General features: G+C 39.1%; 1 protein-coding gene across 2 annotated transcripts in view; it reads right to left on the reverse strand.

Moving 5' to 3' along the window:
* LOC131068198 (uncharacterized) overlaps window positions 1-15,668 on the reverse strand; it is a 118,980-nt gene that overhangs the window by 7,242 nt on the left and 96,070 nt on the right. The gene's annotated exons all lie outside the window — the stretch shown is intronic.

Genomic DNA, 15,668 nt, shown 5'->3' on the forward strand with positions numbered 1-15,668 from the left:
TAGGGTTGGGTTTGAAAATGGTCTACATGTAGGAATGAAACATGGCAGACATCATGACTAGGCTGGTATTAGAGCATATAGCCACTACAGACTCTAGAGGATACCAAATTGCTTCAAGGGTGACCTTATGGTGTGCTCAGTAGTTGATTTTCACATTCTGGAGCCTAGCACAGCAAGTTTTGGTACATAATAGCTCTAGAGTATTTAGTACCACATTTATTTTTTGCATGCTTTACGCCATATTAAATCTTGGTATCGATTGGATTTTTTAATCACTTGCATTACTAATTTTAATAATTCCTTGTGTTCAGACCTGAACTACGAACATACCCTGGGCCTATTAATTGTTACAAACACATATATAAAGGGAACTGATGATTGATATTCTTCAAAATTTAATGTGTATAATAAGTATGCTGCCCACACTCTAATATGCAATATAAAAGCTGAAAGTCTAACTGCATCAGTTTTAGGAGCACATGAGAGCTCTAGAGCATCTAAAACTGTGTTTAAGATGGTATACTATTGTAGGTGTTGGTGATCTGAGCTGTAGACCCCAAAATCCCTAAGCCTGGATAGTCTCCCAAGTGCCAGGGGTGTCCTATGTTCAGGTTGGGTAACTTAGGACCAATTGCTAAGGTGGGTAAGACCTCCTTCATTTCTGGCTCTGCAAGACCAAGGGGGTTTCCCTAAGGTGCTCTAATAAATATTATCACAGAAACACAAAATTTACCTTGACACATACCATACCCATTGCATAGTGCACCCCTATTTCAGTTGTCACTTGATGCCTATATGCTGGTTTAAAAGACTAAAGGTTAACCAGCTTATTAAAATAGATGATTTGCCACAAAAACCATCAATGGATGTGCTTTAAAATAACCCCTTGGATGTTATAAAAATTAAACATGGCAGTTGGAGCACACTAAATCTAATAAAACTGAAAAAGTGTTTAAATGTATTTTGAGAGTGTAAAGGACAATGGGGAGCAAAAGTTAGTAACAGACCAGTGTCTTTATCCAATCGGGCAACAGAGCTTCTGAGTTCATTCAAACATGCAATAACTGAAACCATGGTGATACCTTAATCAAGACATCACAAAAGACTATGCCTTTCAAAATGCATAGACGAGCTACGCTTTACACATACATTGAAAAAAAAAATTGATAGTTGCAGACCATTAAATGAATCTACTAAATAATTCAAAAACATAACCATACATTTCCTTTATTGCTCCAAGAAGATACCATGCAAAAGCTTTACAGGGACTTTACAGTAATCTGGCTGACTAGCTAATCATAAACACATCAAAAAATGTACACCATGCACAGAGAGAAACTCAATCAAGGGCAAATCTAACTTTAATCATCCAATCTACGATGGTTACATCTCTTATTACATATTTGAGATAAAACCAGATCATTACAATAAAAAAGATGCAATACCCAAATCTAGAACTATGAACCCTCTAGTTTTGCTGCACGATTCCTCTTTCTGCTACACCCTTCTGCAGTCCAAAGTTGTCCTCCTCTAAATAATGAAAGTCAATGTGCATATATCCTTCTGCAAATCGCCCGAAAAGGGAAACATGCAGACTTGGTTAAGGACTCTGAAAATCCGTGATATCCTGCAAACATTGCTGGCAACCATGTCTGTCTGCTAGAGTTCAATCATATTTAAAACCCAAATCTTCCATGAAACAGATGCAAGGCTATTGTTGTCACAAAAGTTTGCACCCTTACTGAGCTATCAACTCAGCAACCTCGTGAAACATGGAAACAACCCCAAAGTGTGGGACCTTGCACAATGGAGTTGAATCTCCAAAGAAGGCAGGCTTCCTTCTCAATCCAAGTGTAGGTGTCGAACCAACTCAACACTCCAAATTCTACTTCTAAACCTATCCTAACAGCTTGCATAGAAAAAGAGGAGAAGGAAATGCTAAAATGAAAGTAGGTGATGCACCAAGATAAGAGATGTCCCTCTCCCCACCCCGAAATGACACAAAGAATCAATTGAAATACTGTGGAGATCCACAAATTTCAGTTTCATGAATGACCCCAAACGCATGTATGGAGGTTAGAATTTGTTGAATGTCAAAGGAGAGAAGGTTTCCCACAAGTCACACTCGGAAACAAGTTAACACAGCATATACATGAGAGAAAGCCACAAATCATACAATTATAATGAAGGTAAGGAAACATACACAACATGCATAAGTTGAAGAGAGGCAAGAATGATAACTTCAATTTATTCTCAAGCCAATGACCAAACTTACAATTGCAGAAATGCAAGAAAATATACAAATCTTCGAAAGAAGTGAAAGAGCAGAGAGTAGCTCAAGCCAGCACAAGGAGAACCCTTTACAATGACGCTTAATAGCCTACATATACCAAATTGGTTGCAGAGGAGAGACCAAGGTCAAGGAGAGGAGAACTTGACCCTAGTGTGCACAAAAGAATGTCAGTCAGGGAAGACAGGGAAGTGCGCAAACCTGACATGGTGTGCATGCAAGCAACCTAGCCATACCTTGACAAGGTAATCCCAAGAAGAAAAGTACTTCTAGAAGGTGGATTGCCTGACATTCCAAAGTCAGAGCATGCAGGCTTGACATCAAGGCATTCAAGTAACCATAAATAAGCATGGCTTGTACTCCACCTGATGGCAATCCTGCAAAAGCATTAAATGTGCCCCTATAGCTCCATGAATAAAAGTAGAAAAGTTGCAAGGGTTGGTGAAGCATTAAGAACCTTGAGTGTTGATCACATCATCAGGAAGTGTCGCAAGTCATCGAAAGTTGGACGTCGGGCCCTCAAGAAAACGTTGCAAGGGGAGAGGAGTCGGGAACCCCAGAGTTCTGGTATTCTGGGGTCTGAAGGCAAGGCTTGGAACTTGGGGGTCCCAGAATTCCAGGGTCAAGAAGGAAAAGGATTGGAACCTGGGGGGTTCCAAGATTCCAGGGTCTGAAGGAAAGGCTTGGAACCTAGGGGTTCAGAGATTCCAAGGTCAAGAAGGAAAAGGCTTGGAACCTGGGGAATCTGGAATTTCAGGGTCAAGAAGGAAAAGGCTTGGAACCTAGGGGTTACGAGAATCCGGAGTCAAGAAGGAAAAGGCTTGGAACCTAGGGGTTACGAGAATCCGGAGTCAAGAAGGAAAAGGCTTGGAACCTAGGGGTTCTGAGATTCCAGGGTTTGAAGGAAAGGCTTGGAACCTAGGGGTTTCGGGATTTCGGGGTCTGAAGGCAAGACTTGGAACCTAGGGGTTTCGGGATTTCGGGGTCTGAAGGCAAGACTTGGAACCTAGGGGTTCCGGGATTCCGAGGGATGGAAGGAAAAGGCTTGGAACCTGGGGGTTCCAAGATTCTGGGGTCATGAAGGAAAAGGCTTGGAACCTGGGGGTTCCAGGATTAACCCGAGGGTTCCAGGATTCTGAGGTCAAGAAGGAAAAGGCTTAAGACCTGGGGGTTCCGGGATTCCGGAGTCATGAAGGAAAAGGCTTGGAACCTGGGGATTTTGGGATTTCAGGGTCATGAAGGAAAAGGTTTGGAATATGGGGGTTCTGGGATTCTGGAGTCATGAAGGAAAAGGTTTGGAACCTGGGGCTTCTGGGATTCCAGGGTCTGAAGGCAAGATGCGAAGGACCTAAGCTGCCTGATGATGAAAGAACACTTGAGCATTTTCATGATTCCCTATTGTGGCGCTTGATCAACAGAGGTAGTACTAGTCCATAGAATGTATCTTTGATCGATTCTCACTAATGGACCAGGGTGTCATAAAATGTCAACAGCTATCACAAAAAATCATGATCTAGGGTTCTGCAAAATTGCAAATAATAGCTGAGGTATGGGTGTCGTCATTTTCCTTTGGATTCGTGCTAAAATGCATTTAAATCCTTTCCTAGTCTTCTTTGGGTAGATATCTGGTAGTTGCAGGAATAAATGGCATTGAAGAGAGGTAATGCATTTAAATCCTTTCCTAGTCTTCTTTGGGTAGATATCTGGTAGTTGCAGGAATAAATGGCATTGAAGAGAGGTGCGTGGAAGAATTTGTGCCTTTTGGGGCTTCATATAGCCTATTGATAAAGCATCAATCCGTCACTTACCACCCTGACAATCAGCCTTAGAACATGGTCATTAATTTTTTTCATATCCCGATAAGACCTTTATTGTCAGGCATCGGACCTTGAGCTAATCACACGTTGTATACCAATTGGGCCTAGAAGACCATGAAAACCATTGATGCCCCGATGATACAATCCTTTGTCAAGCATCGAGCATCAACAATCAAGCATTGTGTTACCATTGAAATGCTTGCCAAGAGGAAGGAGAGGATGAAAGATGCCAAAAGTCCGACCTTTGACAATAACATCAACATGACAATAGCAAGATGATGTGATGGAATGGATGACATCATCAAAAAGGGCAATAATGCCTGCATGATGTCAAAAGAAACACAAAGATTTGACGGATCGGGGATGGAAGGGAAGGTAGGAGGTTAGAGGAAAGCTGAAAAACTTAGAAAAATTTCGAAATGGGCTAGGGAAGATGTCAAAGATTGGAGATTGGAGATACTACTTGACATGTGCCAAAAGTGGCAAAAAGGAACGAGAAACTCTAAACTCTTATAAGGGAAATAGGTAGAAAGAATCAAAATGTCAGACTTTTAAGGTTTGCTTGAAATGGTAGATGGGTAAGGAGGGACATGAAAGTTTGAAAATCGGAAAGTCAAGGAATTAGGGAGTCCAGGAAAGAAATGCCAAGGTATGGATGGATTAAGGAGTCTAAGAGTTCAACAAGTTAAATACTTAGGCCCATAAAGATTTTCAAACTTCAAGAATCAAGAAACCTAAGGAACGGATGCTTGAAGAGAAAGGCAAATAAAGGGAATTGTTGATGACCCAATGGATCAACAAATACAACACTTAGCCAAGAATACTCTTGAGACTTCAAGGATCAAGGATTCGGGAAATGTGTGCTAAGAAGGTAGGGGTGTAAAGGAAATGTCAAATCTCCAAACTTCAAAACACAAACATTTTTCAAGTAATGGAGATTAGAAGTCAAACTATCGGAGGATGATAGGAGGCTTGACGAGAGGAAGGACTCTAAAAGTTCGAACTCTAATAATGACATCAACAAAAGTACAATGGCATCAACATGATGTCCCCAAAGGAAAAGGATCAAGGAAGAGATGATGATGCCAACACGGCATCGTTGTCGGGGATCAAGGGTTAGGAAGGTGAAAGAAAGGGTGCTTAAAAAGGCATGGAAGCAAGGGAGTCGCCAATGGGCTTAAAATCCAACAAACAAATACACAGGCATAAGGTAACCTTGAATGTCCACACCCAACAAAATCAACACTTGGGCAATTTTTCAAGGCCTCTAAGCAAGGTTTCAAGAGTAATAGGAAAAGCATACCGATATGGATTTCCTAAAACTGCTACACTCAAACAACCTACACACTTGGCCATTTTTGGGTTTCCCAACTTGGGTATTTGACTAAGGAATGAAAGAGAAATTGAACATCCAAAGGCACAAGAATAAGCTACAACTAACCCACTTAGGATTTCTCAAATCGGTTATCACCCCAAATTACTCAAACACACTGCAAATATATTCAGCAAAATAGTGCAAGATGAAATGACAACAAAATGGGGTGCCATGTTGGCTCTATTAGGGACATGTGTCTCTTGTAGGCACAACAAAAATCTAGATCTCTGAGAGAAGACCAAAACTACAACGACCAAGACGGACTAACTAACACTTGATGACAAAAAACGGTCATGACTACACAAATGCAATAGAATATATACAAGACAGCACAATATGGACAAGGACAACAAATTGCAGCCAATGACATGAAGGTGCAATAAACATTGAAGACGTGGCTACACAAAAACTTACCACTTTATTGTAGGTCAAACCCTACAATATACCAATGGCACATGGCCATGAACAAACTACTCCATCTGCTTGCCTCTATCAAAGACAAGCCTACTAAAGGAGTCGATCTCCCTCAAACCAAAAGTATCATTACTTCCAAACTGCATTAAATGAGGCCTCATGTTTCCATGCATCAACTTATTATTGCCTCCAAAAGAGTGAACATCAACCCCACTATCAATTTTGCCATTATATGGCAGCCACATAACATAGGCCACCACACTACTTTGCACTACATCTCTTTCTATAGTAGCTAGGGGCAACACTTGAAAACTTGTATAAGCATCACAATAATTCATGGTATCTTCATACCAGCTGACCTCCATGGATGAATTGAGGCAGAAAGAGAATGCCTCCAATTCACAATGCAAAAAAAATATGCCTCTTCATTGAGTTGATCTACAAAAGGAAGCTTGTCCAAAATGAAACTCAAGCATATATGAAAATTGCGCAACCCACTAATCATTAACCTGGTGAATTTGTTGCTGCTCAAAATTACTACAAGCTATATCAAACTCAAGCACACTTCTATCCACAATATGAGAAGCTACATCTTCATCATCAAGAAAACTTCATATTCAATTCCATTCACCTTAGGGACAGTAGGCAACCAATGAACCTCACTATCACTTATATTGATTCAATCAACATTAACACGACACTTTGGATCAAGAGACACCTCTAGCAAAAAGCTATACTCTTCAAATTGCCTCGTTTCATCTTTCCTATCCTGGCAATCTGTTGTAACATGTGTTGCCACAATCAGACTTATGACACACTTCTTCCACGTTCAACACTACAACAACACTTTCATATGACCCCATTGAAGCGCATTGAGCATGAGGAAGACTACATGGTGCACACCAAACAAGGATGTTCTCATATGAATCCATATGATCAGCCATTTCATGTTCTTCAAGCGAAAACTCTTTAAATTGAAATTCATCAATTGTACAAACACTTGTGACATTTCCTTCCCATGTACAACTCTACCTACGTTGTCCTCATGCAAACAATCACAACCAAACATGGAGAGGAGGGCAAGAGATCAAACAAGACACTCCCTTGTTCATCATTTGTATATCCAATATGTCTATGCATTGCATAATCAGCTATTATAGCTACTTCACCTAATGACTCTCTTGCAAACACATCTTCGTCACTGCCCAGCTACTGCAACAAACAACAGGATCATATCTCTCAATCTCAAGTTGCATTCCACCATTAATTTCTTCATTGCAATCACCCACAGATAACTAATCCAACTAAAGGAATGTGCAAACATTGTCACTTTCATCTATACTGCTCTCACATATTGCACCAACACTTTCTTCTACCTACCTACAAATACAATCATCATTTGATATTGTGCTTCTACTTGATGCCACCTTCATACAATCACTGCCTACAATAGCATGTTCGCCATCAATAATATCTATTCTTCAGGATAATGATTTTGCAATTGAATCCTTTCTCAATCTGTCAACAAAATCAAGGAACATGTATGCCTGCTACATGTCCAAATTAAATTCTTCCCGTATTGAACCAGAACCTAGATTAACATCATATGCTCCAAGAAACACATCAATACAAGCAGGCATGTTAGGTCAGAAATCATTTGGGATCTTGGAAAGGGCAACAGCCATGCTAGACTCTCCTTGCCGTTTGATGTTTGCCAATTTTTTGACACGAGTAGCAAGGTCTAGATGCAAAACAAATTCTTCTTCAAATGCAATCACAAGCTGATTCCACAAGGCAAAATAACGCTTGGGAAAACTATGATATTAATCTTATGGCTTTCTATGAAAGGACCCAACAAAAAATCTCATCCACATGTCTTCATCCTCAAACTGAAAGCTTTCCATAAAATCTGAAAATGCCTCAACGTTTGTCCCCTTCACTAATATCATACCCATCAAATATAGGCATCTAGTTGTAGACCTTGGCTGTCATACTTTCATTTCATTATCAATCCAATACATTCCTAGCCATTTATAAAGAGTGTCCAATGGAATGGCAAGGGACTAAGTAACCTCATCTTTTGTAGCAGTAGGAAGGCCATTGGATTGTGATGCATTGATTCCTTCTTCGCATGGTATCTTTGACCGTATGGTTGGCTGTGTGAGTTCCTTGGGAGTTATGTGTTGTGAGCGGGTAACTCATGTTGATCTTTGTCAGCACTATCCATATCTTGAAAACCCAGATCACTTGCATCATAGTCATTGCATTCATCTTCTCCATTCACGAAGTCATATCCTAATGCATCATATTGAGCATCCTCTTCTTCATGATACTGAGACCAATCCTCCTCATAAAGATCTTCCTCTCTACTCATTGAAAAGGCATTTGGATTACTAAGGGCAGCAAGTTAAGCTTATCCAACAAAATGTTTGCAAGAAGTTGCTGGTCTTGTTTAAGGTGATGCAATACCTCCTTATGTTCAACTTCTTCATTGTATGACCTCTAAAGAGAAATAGGACATTGGCCAGTATCATATGTTTCTTCATCTATAAAACTCATGCTAATATTTTTTGCATTGGAATTTTTATCCACATTCATCTTATCAAGCTGCATAGGGATTCGACTCTTTTTGATTGAGCCTCTTTCTACTCAATAATTGCCATTTGTTTTTGTGTCTCCATTCTGAGCTGATCTAGCATTTCATCTAGTTCATCATTACAATCATATGATGTGCTGGGAGAGGAGGAAGATTGGCGAATAGGATATGCAGTACAATATCTATCCATATCCCTTCTACCAACAACGATACCATTTCTTTCTTTATAATCAGACATAAAAATGTGTATATTTTCTGATTAGGCTACTAATTGACTCCTCAGAAATATGCAGTTGTTGATTTCTACAATCAATGCACCAATTATTTCTACCCACAGAAATAGCTACTGAGATTGGATAGGTGGGTTTATACGACTTACCATTACTCTAAAGTTTCCATGATGGATGTCTTTGTGTACTGGTTGAAGCTACATTTGCTACTTGTCGGTACCCGGCGTGCCTTCTCTCCATCACAAAGTCTACTAATTTAATTTTTAATTTTGGGTCCATTTGTACACATGCCGAATCAGTAACCACCTGCACAACATTGGATGCCCCAACCTCCTCTATGGCATCTCTCAAAATATGAAACTAGAATTTTGCATCCTTGCACTTCCTAGAACAATCAATGGCTCCAAGGAAATATGAGCCAACTCAACACGTGACTATGATGCTAAAAATATAAAACTAAATAAAGCAAAAATTATGCTAATGACCATTAAAATACTAAGTAAATAATAATTAAATATTCAAATACTCTCCCTTAATGGTCATTCTATCAACGAACTACCCTACAGAAGACACTGCAGGTATTTTGATCACAAACGCAAAAGAACACTCTGTTGTGGCGGAAACCCTCCCAGGATCTACAAAGTGTGAATGATCAAGAATACTAGAAGCCATCCAACCTGATGTTGGGTATCCAAACTAAAACCTGAAACCACGATTTTTAGGAAAAATCAGCAAACCCTCCAAAAATAAAATTACAAATCATCATTTTTTGTGGAAAAAAGTGGTAAAAACCCTAAACAGGACCAAAAACCTTGAAAAGTCGCACGGCAAGACCCAAAACATCACGTGGTAAAACACGAGACATCACGCGGTAAAACATCAAACATCATGTAGTAAAACTCCAGACATCACGTGGTAAAACACCAAACATCACGTAGCAAAATACCAGACATCACGTGGTAAAACAGCAGACATCATGTGGCAAAATACCAGACATCATGCGGCAAAAGCCTAATTTTTGAGGAAAAAATCAAGCAAAACCCTCCTATGATTTATTATGGAAAAAATCAGAAAACCGACAAACAATTTTTTAGGAAAAAATCGTGAAAACCCTGCAACTTGTAGGACGAGAGGCTTCCCCAGAAAAAATTAATAAAATCCAGAAATATTTTTTTAAGGAAAAAAAAAAACCAATTTTTTTTTTTAAGGAAAAATATTTAAACCCTGAAATAATTTTTTTTCGAAAATCTGCCGAACACCTTGGTACCCAAAACATAGATGAGAATTGCGGCATTCACCTTGCTAAAAAAAAAAACCTTGCAAAAACTCCCATGCACATCACGGCCCAGAATGCAAGAAAAACTACCCACGCAAACTGTCAATGAAAAATGCGTGAAAATCGCAGAACCTGACTGAGAAAAAAATCACAAAATTTGTAGAAACCCAGAACATGCTAGAAGAAACACGGATCGTAGTTTAGAAAAAATCCCGGAAATCACCAGTTGCTGCCGTAGTGCACAAGTCATAGATGCGTGGAAAAATCACGCAGTTGGACCCAAGAAAAATGAGACAAAACAAGAAAACGCCAAGTCGCAACACCAAAAAAAATCCGCAAGTTTGAAAAGAAAATGCGTTTTGGTTTCCTTTATTCACGCAAAATCTGCAAACAACGCCCATGAAAAATCGTGATATGTGCAGACGTGAAAATTGTGCTGCAAAACACAGAATAGAGGGCCGAAGAAAATCACGGAAAATAACAAAACTTCACGCCAAAAACCAGATGCCCACAAACTTCACAGAAACAAACTCGCAAAAATACAGTTGCAGGAATACCCACGAATTGTAGAAACAAGCCCGTGAATATCCACCCTAAAAACGAACACGACCCTATAGAAAGGAACTTCAAAATTTCCTGCTTCACGAAAAAAATCTTCTTGGAAACAATTCGCCCAAAAAAAAACTTTCTAAAAAATTTCACTCAAAAAATTTCAATAAGAAATATTTTTAGAATTATAAATTCCATGCTCTGCGATCTGGAACCTTCCCAAAATCCTCGGTCCTCCCATGGGGGAGTCAGACCCAATCTGGCTCTGATAACATGAAAAATTAATTGAATACACAATCGGATAACTTTATTCAGTTATAGAGCCGTTTAAATAGGCAATTACAAATGGTGATGTTTCTAAAAAAGAAACAACCGCTTCTAAAAATAGAGGCTAAAAATAGAAAACTAAATAAAGCAAAAATTACACTAATGACCATTAAAATAATAATTAAATATTCTAATATGATGTTGATAAGTGGCCAATGTCTAATACCTGTCCACCCATTCATGACAATAGAGCAAACTATTGTGATCCAACATTGTCGAATGTCCTCCATCACCACACTCACCTTGGAATATTCTTTGTCAAGGAGTGCAGTGTGTAGTTTAAGTTCTTCAAGGGGAACAAACAAGGTACCAACACAAGCCACATCTCTAAACATTTGTTTGAAGGAGAATGTGCTACATGGAATGGGATGGCATAAGCATAGAAAATTTTGGTTATGGAGAACTGCCACATCTCGTGAATGCACATTGAACAAATTTGCAAGTGGATTTGGTTGCTCACTAGAAGTACCAGTAGTCTTCCTCTTCCCTCTTGTGGAAATATGAATATCACTACTAGTACTAGTTGATGTGTTTTTTATGCACCTCAAACACAAAATAAAACACCAAGGTATTCTATCCTCTCTTGAACATAGAAAACTCATATGCTATACAACGTGATCAAATGAGATGACTCCAAGGTTTACAATGTGAACTATGTAACTTAAATGATGTGGATAGACTCAATGATATGATGTGATTTTGCTAGAATCACAAGGGGACTTACGTTTTGCTTGAACTTTGTTGTGTTGTGACATTTCACACATCGCCCCATTGCAAATGGTGACCCCCTACTTTTTAGGCCCTCTCAATCTTTTGGTTTTGGTTTTTGGGTCTTTTGCAGCCATTTCGTCAACCCTCTGAGTTTGCAAGTGTTTGGAGGGCAGTTTGATCAAGTCTGCAGCTCGTTTGAGCAAATTTGGTGAAGTCTAGAGCATGCTTTGTCTGTTTTAGGGTTTTCACCTTCGGACTTGAATTTGAGGCCTTTCCTTTAGGGTTTTGCAAACACTGAGTGTTGTATTGGAACCAAGACCCTCTAGGGATCCTGCACGTGAAATTTGAGCAAATTCTGAGCAACTTTCTATTTTTAAAAAGTTCTTATTTTTTAGGGATTTCACTACCTCCCGGATTGGTCTTATTTTGCCAAAAATCAAACTTACTATTTTTAGTATCTTTGCGTTCTGTTTTTCCCTAACTCTTACATCTTGAAACACTTTCTATTTTTGGAAAGTCTATTTGTAGCAGGTTCTCAGCAGGCAAACACTGAGACCGAGCATTCCTAAACAATCCTAAATCTGGAAAAGTCAAAAAGCAAGCTAAATGGATCAAAAAATGGCTAAGTATGGGCATCCATACTAGAAGTGGAAAGTAGCGTGAAAATCTTCTAAGTCTGGCACATGGAAAATCACTCCAATTCCCCAAAATGGCATCCTGATTGAGAAAATGTTTAAAACTAAGTCCTGACAGAGGCAGGTCAAAATTCCTTCACCCAGGCAAAATGGCGCCCAAGGAAGGTGATGGGCGTTGAATGGAGGTGGTCTGGGAAAACTAAAGAATTGCGAAATTCCTTGGCCAAGTGAAATTGGCACCCATGTCCTAGGTAGGGCGCGAAATTGGAGTCTTCATGGAAAATTGGAAAATCACAAATTTCCTTGCTCAAGGCAAAACAATGCCCAAGTAGTCAAAAGGGCGCCAAATCCATGGTGCCTTGGAAAAGTCTAAAAATGCAAAATTCCTTCCTAGAGGCAAAACAACACCCATGCATAGAGGAGGGTACCAAAGTGGTCAAGGCATGGAGAGTTTAGAAAATGCCAAATTCCATGGCATGGTGGAAATAGCACCCAAGGGGCTAGGTAGTGTGCCAAAAGGAGGTTGTCAAGGAAAGATTTAAAAGCATGAATTTCCTTCATCAGGTGGAAACAGCACCCTAGTTTAGGAAGGGGCACCAAAATGAATGAAGCAAGGAAAACTTACAAAATACCAAATTCCTTGGCAGGAGCAAAATGGCGCCCAAGTGTTGAGGATGGCGCCAAAATCAAGGCATCAAGGAAAACTTGAAAAGTTGGAAATTCCTTCGCTAAGTGGAATCACGCCCAAGGAAGAAATTGAGAGAAGGAAAATCCCCTCAAGGAAGAATTCAAAATTTCCCTCCCAGGCATGGAAATTTGCAAAAGAATAAAGAAATTTCAAGACGAGAATAAAAATTGGCCAAGTGAGAGAAGTTTTCTCTAACCTAAATCCTGGAGCTTAAAATGAAAAATTCCTAGAAAAATAGGAAAGGTAAGTGTTGGAAATTCCTTCCTTCAGGACAGAATTCCAGGAAAGGTGAAAATTAGGCTAAGTGCTAGAAATTCCTTCCTTCAAGATGGAATTCCAAGCAAGGAAGAAATCACACCCAAGGATGAATTGAAGATAAAATTTCTAAGGCAAGGAAGGAATCAAGGATGAACTGAACAAGAAATTTGCCCCGGGGAAAAATTTTGAAAAATCCATTTTTGGGCATCAAAAATCATCCCAATTTCAAAATGATGATAGATTTGGATTTGTGAGAGAATTTTCTCTCCTGGACCCTAGAACCCTAATTTGAAATTTTTCCTATAAAAATAGGAAATGTGCAGAATTGATGAAAAATCTTCTCCAAGGCAACGAAAATTCAAAATCTCGGGAAAATTCTTCCCAGATAAACTTTTCTCTCTCCAAGGGTTTCTCGCCAAGTGGCAGCAGGGTCAACGCATGAAGAATTAATGGAGCATCTTTCGCATGTAGCTGTCACATTTAAGGCATTATGGCAGATTCCTTTTGCATGCAGTCGTCGCATGTGGAGATGATGGTGCATTTATAGCACGATGGGGTGATTTGTGCATGGAGGAATATTCAGTGCATGTTGAGCGAATTTAGTAAAGAATGGTATATTTAATGCATTTTCAATACCAATTGTAATGGGTTGGAATTAATTGTATATGGGCGTAATGGGCATTTATTGTTGATTCCTACCTTGTTGCATCATGAGTGGGGAATCTTTCAGGGGAAAACCCTAATTAGGGTTTTGCATGTAGCCAAGGATTGAAGCCTATATAAAGGGGTGACCCCCTCATTTGTAAAGGAGGGAGATTTGTATGAAATTGTTGCAATAAGCTTTGAGTTAATAACAGTGAAAAATTTGTTCTCTGATGGTGTCCACTTAAGTTATTTTTCAAAACTTGCATGGTCTCACCTTCCTCACTTAGAGTAGAAGTAGTATAGTGCTTTGATTTCAATGGAGAATGTAATGGTGTTTGATGAACTTCCATGGTTCATACTTTTTGCATCTTGTTGATTACAAGTTACAGTGTAAAGTTAGCCTAAACCTCCAAATCTATGCTAAGTTCGATTGTGAAAAGTCGTTTGGATTGCGTTGTGTTGGGTATTCAAATGCACTTTCTCAATGCCAAAATCCTTCAACATCCTCAGAAGATTGCACCGGTTCTTGCGGAGTTGTAGTTAAACTTGGCAAAGCAGAGCTTGGTTTATCTAGAATTTGTCCACTAAAGCATTATCTATTGATATCACTGCACTTAGGAGTAGATTTAGATCTTTCTAACCCTTTCCCCTTTATTTACAGTTCATTTCAATTTAAGCAAAAGCATCACAGAATTGCCATATCCGATGATGAAGTTCCACGCCATAGCAAAGTGAAAGAACGATCCAAACGTAAGGCCCCTTGGATTACCAACATATCACATCAAACCAACTGAGTCACGTCCGTAGCATAAAGGAACCTTGGAGTCGATTGTTTGAACTCACGGCAATCTTAGCATACGATCTTACTTTGATCAAGAGAGAGTGAAGTGACCATTAGGCAACTTTACTCTGTGTTCGACGTTGTCATAAAAAACACGTCAACATGCTGGAATATGGACTTTAACTTAACTTTGGAAAATAAAAGACAAACGAGGTAAAGGATTTAGAAAGACTACGCTACTCCTAAGATCAATGATGACAATGAATGTGTTCCTTAGATAGACAAACTCCCCTCAAACCAAGATTTGCTTCGCCATTAAGACCAACTACACAAACTTGATGCAATCTTCTAAAGAAATGGAAGATTTTTGCATTGCAAATACATCACTCAAATACCCAATGCTAGCGCAACTTAAACAAGTATCCACAATTGAACTTAGCAACAATGAGGTTTAGTCTAACTTTGCATTGTAGCTTACAATCAACAAACTACAAAAAGTATGAACCAAGGAATTCATCACAATATCTTCATAAGCATCCACCATAATCAATGAACTCTAATTAATTTTGAGAAGTGACAAGAAACCATGCAACATGTAGAAACAACACAGTGAAATTCACCACTCTTCAATGAAAATCTTGTATTAGATTCAACAAGCCTTGGCAACAATTTCTCCTTTCCTCCTCCTACTCTACTGCTACCACTATCTACAACTATTACCTATTGTCTATTAACCTTTACAATTGAGAGATTTGAGCCTTATATAGAGGTCTCATTACATTTTGAAGGCTCAAATTGATTCTCCAATCAATGGCCAAGATTTAATAGCAAAACCCTAATTAGGGTTAGTTACAACTAACTCTTTCTTGACCAATGAAATGATTACAACATTTGGGACACATGTCCTCCTTTTAATTCTAACCAATGAATGATGAGGTTAGGTACATAAAATAATATTTGATAGTGTCATATGTCACTTGCTCCACCTTGGATAAATCAGGTTCAATGCATCTGGACATCCTGATTTGGCACGACTTGAGTAGGTTGATGATGACAAGGATGCCACCTCAGCTACA

The sequence above is a fragment of the Cryptomeria japonica genome, chromosome 10 (assembly GCF_030272615.1).
Source record: "Cryptomeria japonica chromosome 10, Sugi_1.0, whole genome shotgun sequence".
Taxonomy (NCBI): domain Eukaryota; kingdom Viridiplantae; phylum Streptophyta; class Pinopsida; order Cupressales; family Cupressaceae; genus Cryptomeria; species Cryptomeria japonica.